Consider the following 6,397-nt stretch of genomic DNA (forward strand, 5'->3'; position numbering starts at 1 on the left):
AATTTTCCTTTCCTAAAATGCCCTTGTGCTCTATCTATTTATTCCCATCACTTCCTCCCTAAAGCCCTGGCAATCCTTGATCATTTTACTCCCTATAATGTTGGCTTTTCCAATACAGCATACAATTAAAAGTCACACAGCACAATGACTAACAGACTAAGAGATGAGTGTTAGACCATGTCATTTTATAGATGAAGAGCCTGTTTTTAAAAATCACTTATTAATATTCCACCATCTGAATGTAAGATTGTGTTTATACACCCATTTATTGGAAAACATTTTGGTTTCTTCCAGTTTGGCAAAATTATAAATAAAGTTTCTATCACCATTTATGTGTAGGTTTTCTTAAGAATATGTTTTCAATTCTATTAGGTTAAAACTAAAGAGAATCATTTCTGGATTGTATGGTAAAATTATACTGAGCTTTTTGAGAAAGTGCTAAACTGGCTTCCAGACTTGACATACCTGTTTGTTTTCTCACCAGCAATCAATGGGAGGTGTTGTTCAGTATCCTCACTAGCATTGTGTTGTCAGTGTTTCCTATTTTATTTTGACTTGGCAATAATTGTATGTGGTTATGAGAATGCTATGATGTTACAATGCATGTGTACACTGTGGCATGATCAAGTTAGCCTGCCCACTCATGCTTCCATCACCTCCCCATCCTTACCATTGTTTTGTTTCTGTAAACATGTCAAAATCTACTTTTCCAAAAATCTAGAAATGTAAAGTACGTTTTTATTTAGTGAAATATATGCTTTGTTTTATATAGTTATGATGCCATACAATATATTCATAGAATTTATTCCTCCTATCTAAGAGAAATGTTTTGGATTTTAGCCACTGTAATAGTTGTGTAGTGTATCTCACAGTTTAAGTTGCAATTCATTAATGACACATAGTGAACATCTTTCAAATGCTTACTTGCCATTTATATAACTTCAGATTTTTTCCCATTTTTAAGTTAGGTTGTCTATTATTGAGTTTTAAGAGTAAATTGTATATTTTTGATACATTTTCTTCATTAGATATGTCAATTCCATGTCTTTTCTCCATTGTGGCTTCTCTTTTCATTCTCTTAATAGTAGCTTCTGCAGAGAAGTGTTTGAACTTAATGTGTAATTTATCTAATTTTTCTTTCTTCTTGTGTTAGTAAAGCTAAAATTCACTGCACCTAAATTCATCAACAAACCTAAGGTAATCTAGTCCAGGCTCCAGCATAGTCTTCTAGAAGTTTCACGTGTTTTTATTGTACACTGAAAAATGTGATCTATTTTGTGTTCAATTCATAGATGCTGTAAGATCTGTGCCAGATTTTTTTTTTTTTTTTCTTCCCGGAACCAGGGATTGAATTCAGACTCTTGTGCTTGCCAGGGTAGATTAATTTTTATTCTTGTATGTAAGTGTTAATTTCTCCAAAATCATCTGTTGAAAAGATTTTTTTCCTCTGAATCATTTTTGGTTCTTTGTCAAAGATTAGCTGATTATATTTGTGTGGGCTTATTTCTAGGCTTTCTATTAAGTTCGTGCTATGGCTTGTGTATAGGTGTCCCCCCAAAGCTTCATGTAGTCTTGGGACAGCTTCTGGAATTTGTGGTTGATTATTGTGGGTGTGGATGCTGCCCCTGCCCTGGGGCAGGTAATTTGCATTACAATGTAAAGTGGGAAGAGAAGCTAGCTCCTTAAGCTGCTGTTCCTCCTCCCTGGGCTCTTGCTCTTTGCCACTGCCATGAAAGGTTGCTCTCTGCCCTGTGCTGCTTTGCCTTGGAGCCAGCTGAGTGTGGACTGAAACCTCTAGTAACTGTGAGCTAGATAAACCTTTCCTTCCTCCATTTTCAGTCTTGGGTATTTGTCCCAGCAATGAGTGAAAAGTAACTAAGACAGGTATTTGTCCCAGCAACGAGAGAAGAGTAACTAAGACAGTTCATTTGTTTTTAATTTCTCTTATATTGCACCATCTTAACTACCACCACTTTATGGTAAATCTGAGGTTGGGTAGTGTTAGTCCTCGGACTTTGTTCTTTAGTATTACATTGGCTAGCCTAGGTCTTTCGTCTCTTCATAGAAACTTTGAGATTGCTTTGTTGAAATCCACAAAATAACATGCTGAGATTCTGATTGAGACTATGTTGAATTTTGGCAAATATTCAGCCAATACTATCAGATTCAACCAAACTGAAAAGATTTGGAGTATGCCACCCAAAATAGGTCACTTTGGCTTAAGGATTATTTAGAGCTGAAGGTAGCTGAGAAGTAGATACTATACAAAGAAAACCTCTCCATGCTCCCCTTTCTACAAAGAAAAACAGTATAATTTTGAGAAGATAATTCTTAGGCACTGGAGAAACATGCACACTGTTAGCCCAGAGACAGTAGAAAAGGAATTTACATGACAAACCTGCTAAACAACCCTTATTATCCACTGGTACCCCTATATCTTTGCTACCCCACAATTTGCCTTGTCTTGTCAGTTTTCTAAGATGTATTGTTCTTTTTTTAAAGATACTGCATGCAGTTGTTACTCAATATCCTTGAGTGATTGGCTTCAGGATCTCATATGGATACTAAAATCTGAGGATGTTCAAGTTTATATAAATGAGGTAGCCTTATCATGTAAATGACATATCTTTTCATACACTTTGAATCACCTCTAGATGACTTACAACATCTAATACAATGAAAGTCCTATGTAAATAGTTATGGTACATGACTTATGGAAATTTTATAGGAAAAGAAGTCTACTTGTTCAGAGCAGAAGCACTCTTCGTAAGTGTACATTTTGGCTGAATCCACACATGGGAAACCTGTGGACCCAGACGACCAACTTAATAAGCCCAAGTTCCAGCCACCCCTGTTCTCCAGACCTCTTTCTTCCTCCCTCCTTCCTTCTTATCTTCTTTCCCTCTGCCCTTCTTTCCTTCTTTTCTTCCTCTCTCCCCTATGAATAAAGGCAAATGAGCATCTGACTCATCAGGGTTCTGGGGAATCATTGGCCTGTGATGCCCCTCATCACGCATAAGTAAATTGGTAAGACTGTTTCCCACATTTATCTGTCTATTGTCTGTTCATTCTGCCTTTGGAGGGTAAAAGGTTTTTGGTCCTTTTTACATTTCACAGGTATATCCGTACTTCAAGACATACTCAATTATATACCTTAAAATATGTGCAGTATGTTGTAGATCAATTGTATCTCAATAGAGCCATTGAAAAATCTGTTCTTGAAGTTTTATCTATTTATACCCTGCCTTCCAATCTTCCATCTTATCCATCATGGCTTACTAAGGTTTTATATCTTTTAAAAAATGTTCAACTTGTACTCGCTTCAGCAGCACATATACTAAAATTGGAATGATACAGAGAAGATTAGTGTGGCCCATGCGCAAGGATGACACGCAAATTCGTGAAGCATTTCATATTTTTTGTGCTGAATTCATGCATCTATAACATTTAAATGACAATGGAATACCTTTCTCTGACAAAACTAAACAAAAAAGGGGATATAAATGAAGAACCATTTTGTATCTGTATATTCAAAATAGTTACGATAGATATACAGCTACATTCTCTTAATTCAATGAATAGAAAGATTTGTTCTAATAATGTTTGTATACAGGATACCATATCTACATCTTGTACAATGAATACCACTAAGACAACAATATACAATGTATTAATTATTAAAACTGTCCTACTAATCAGTTTTGAAACTGTCTCATTGCTATTTGCTTCTCAATAAAATTATTTTTTAAAATGTTCAACTTTATAACTAATCAAAGAAATGAAAATTAAAATAAAGATATTGTAACTACCCCCATATAAATGGAAACACTCTATAAACATGAACTATTAGAGTACACTCAGAGAAAAAGTCGACAATTTTCTTGGTAGCAGTAATTGTCTTGATATTTCTAAGGGCAACTTGCTAATAAGTATTAAAAGTCTTAAAATATGTTTAATGCTTGAAATTAGCACATTTTAGGAATTAGCTTTTATTTATTTATTTAGGAATTGCTTTCTATTTTAGGATGTGATAAAGAATTTCATAGTGTTTATATTAAAATACAGTAAGACCTTGACTTGGGAGCATAATTTATCCCAGAAATAAGCTTGTAATCCAAGGCAGTTGTACATCAAAGCAAATTTCCCAAAAGAAATAACGAAAATACAGATGATTCATTTCATAACCCCAAAATAGTGATATAAAATTATTACAATTCTGTAATATAAAATATGAATAAATAAATTAATTGAAATATGAAAATGAATATGAATTAATTAATTAATTAATTGACCTGTACTCACCTTTAAAGTTGTCAGTGGCTGGTGTGAGTGAAACAAAAGAGGATGATTATGTTGTACAACAATTTTTGCTCTCACTAACAACCGCTGCTATCTGTTGGTTCAAACAAATTTTGCCTGTTTGTGCAGCTTTAACAAGGAACCTATTCAGTGATGCCTGTTTTTGTCTTGTTTGGAGGGTTTCATGGAAATGTGATGCTACATTGTTGTTTAATGGTTGCAGGGCTCACACTGCTATAGCCTTATCCATGTAGTAATTTCTACAAAATTCGGCCTGCTTCTCATATTTTACACATCTCCCTAATCTCATCTGAAGTGAGGGATTCCTCTACCTTTTCTCTTCCTCCTTTGCAGATGAGTTCTCCTCCATAACCTCTTTCTGTTGGGAGACCATCAGTGTAAGACAGAGAGAGAGAGAAAGAGAGAGAGAGAGAGAGACAGAGACAGAGACAGAGACAGAGATGGAGACGGTAACAGCGCATTGGTCAGCTACGGTAATGGGATGGTCACCATCCAACACTGCTCATATGCAATGCATCACTTATCTATCAAGATAAAATTTATTAGAAATGCTCGCTCATCTTGCAGAACACAAATATCCTGTGCCGTGGTGCTGATTTCCTCATAGTTTTGCTTTCAATGCTTCAGTTACATGAGATCAACCACTGTCCAAAAATATCAGATGGAAAATTTCAAAAACAAACAATTCATAAGTGTGACATCACACCCTACTCTGAATAACGCAGTGAAATCTTGTGCTATCTGATTCCATCTTGCCCAGGACAAACACAAGTCATCATCTGTCCAGCACATCCAGGTTGTCTAAACAATCTGCCTGCTTCTCACTGACAAGCTGCCTCATAGCAGGTCAACTGTTTGATATCTCAATGCTCATTCATTTTACTATGGTCCTAAAGCATAAGAGTAATGGCTGGCAATTTGCATATGCCAAAGAGAAGCCATACAGTAAAAAGGTAAATATTTTTAACTTAATAAAGAAAGGAAAATCATACATTGAGGTGCTTAAAGCTACAGTAAGATATTATTTTAAATATCTTACTCTATCTGATTTATAAATTAAACCTTGTCATAGGTCTGTGTGATTGGGAAGAATCATGGTATACACAGGGTTCAATACTATGTGTGGTTTGAGGTATCCTCTAGGAGTCTTAGAACATGTTTCTCATGGGTAAGGATGACTTCTCTATGCCAAGCCACTGAGCTTGGCTAGTAAATAATATAGTCTCACAAACATAAGTTCTTGCAATTGTACATTGTGGTACGTTAACTTGACTTGAGGAAGAAGCACTTCGCTGGTTAGTAAAGCTGTGGGTACACCAAAGGATGATGGACATGTAGGCCAAAAATGGAGGTGAGAAGACTCACCCCAGATGCAGATGGTACCAAACAACAGACTGGTAGCCTGAACAGAATAAAGGGGAAAGAAGAAGAAACCCTTTCACTCGAGCCTCCACCTTTGCTTTTGGACGTTGGTCTCCGGTTCCTTCAGCCTTCCATCTCCAACTCTTTGGTTCACCTACACAGGCTCATACCAGTGAGTCTGCAGAGTGTTTCCAGGTATTTTACTTTTTACTGCTGGATCCTTCAGTCCTCCAGCCTCGCAGATGGATATTTTGTATTCCTCCACCTCTGACTCCATAGAACACCACTGGGACTTTCTGCTTCTAATCCTCTAAGCCCACGTATAAGCTCCCTGTATAACAACAAATATGTTTTATATTGACTCTATTCTTCTAGGGAATCCTAACAAATCAGATCTCCAAAAACAAACATGGAAATGATTGGGCAGTTAGATTTTGACTAGATTTGAACACTTGTGTAATAGAGCAGGAAGAGCCAAGGTTGGTGGAGAGATCAGACACACACACACACAGAGTGTGACAACCCAAAGGACTCAGTTGTCAAGGCCAGGGTTTCAGTTCCACCCTTCATCCAGTCATTGTGCACAAGACTGGGCCCCTCTCTTAGTTATTTTTCTTGTTGCTGAAACAGAATACCTGATACCCAAAGTTAGAGGAAAGCTTTGTGTGGCTCACAATTTGTAGAGGAGTTAGTTCATAGTTGACTGGCTCTGAGG

At 36.5% G+C, this 6,397-nt stretch overlaps 1 non-coding gene across 1 annotated transcript; it reads left to right on the forward strand.

The window, feature by feature from the left end:
• The first annotated feature begins 3,313 nt into the window (after positions 1–3,313).
• On the forward strand, positions 3,314–3,420 carry LOC111816732. Its single transcript, XR_002821070.1, has one exon. It is a non-coding gene; the product is annotated as a U6 spliceosomal RNA (small nuclear RNA).
• The last annotated feature ends 2,977 nt before the right edge of the window (positions 3,421–6,397 follow it).

Source organism: Octodon degus, unplaced genomic scaffold (genome assembly GCF_000260255.1).
Source record: "Octodon degus isolate 3935 unplaced genomic scaffold, OctDeg1.0 scaffold00038, whole genome shotgun sequence".
NCBI classification, from domain to species: domain Eukaryota; kingdom Metazoa; phylum Chordata; class Mammalia; order Rodentia; family Octodontidae; genus Octodon; species Octodon degus.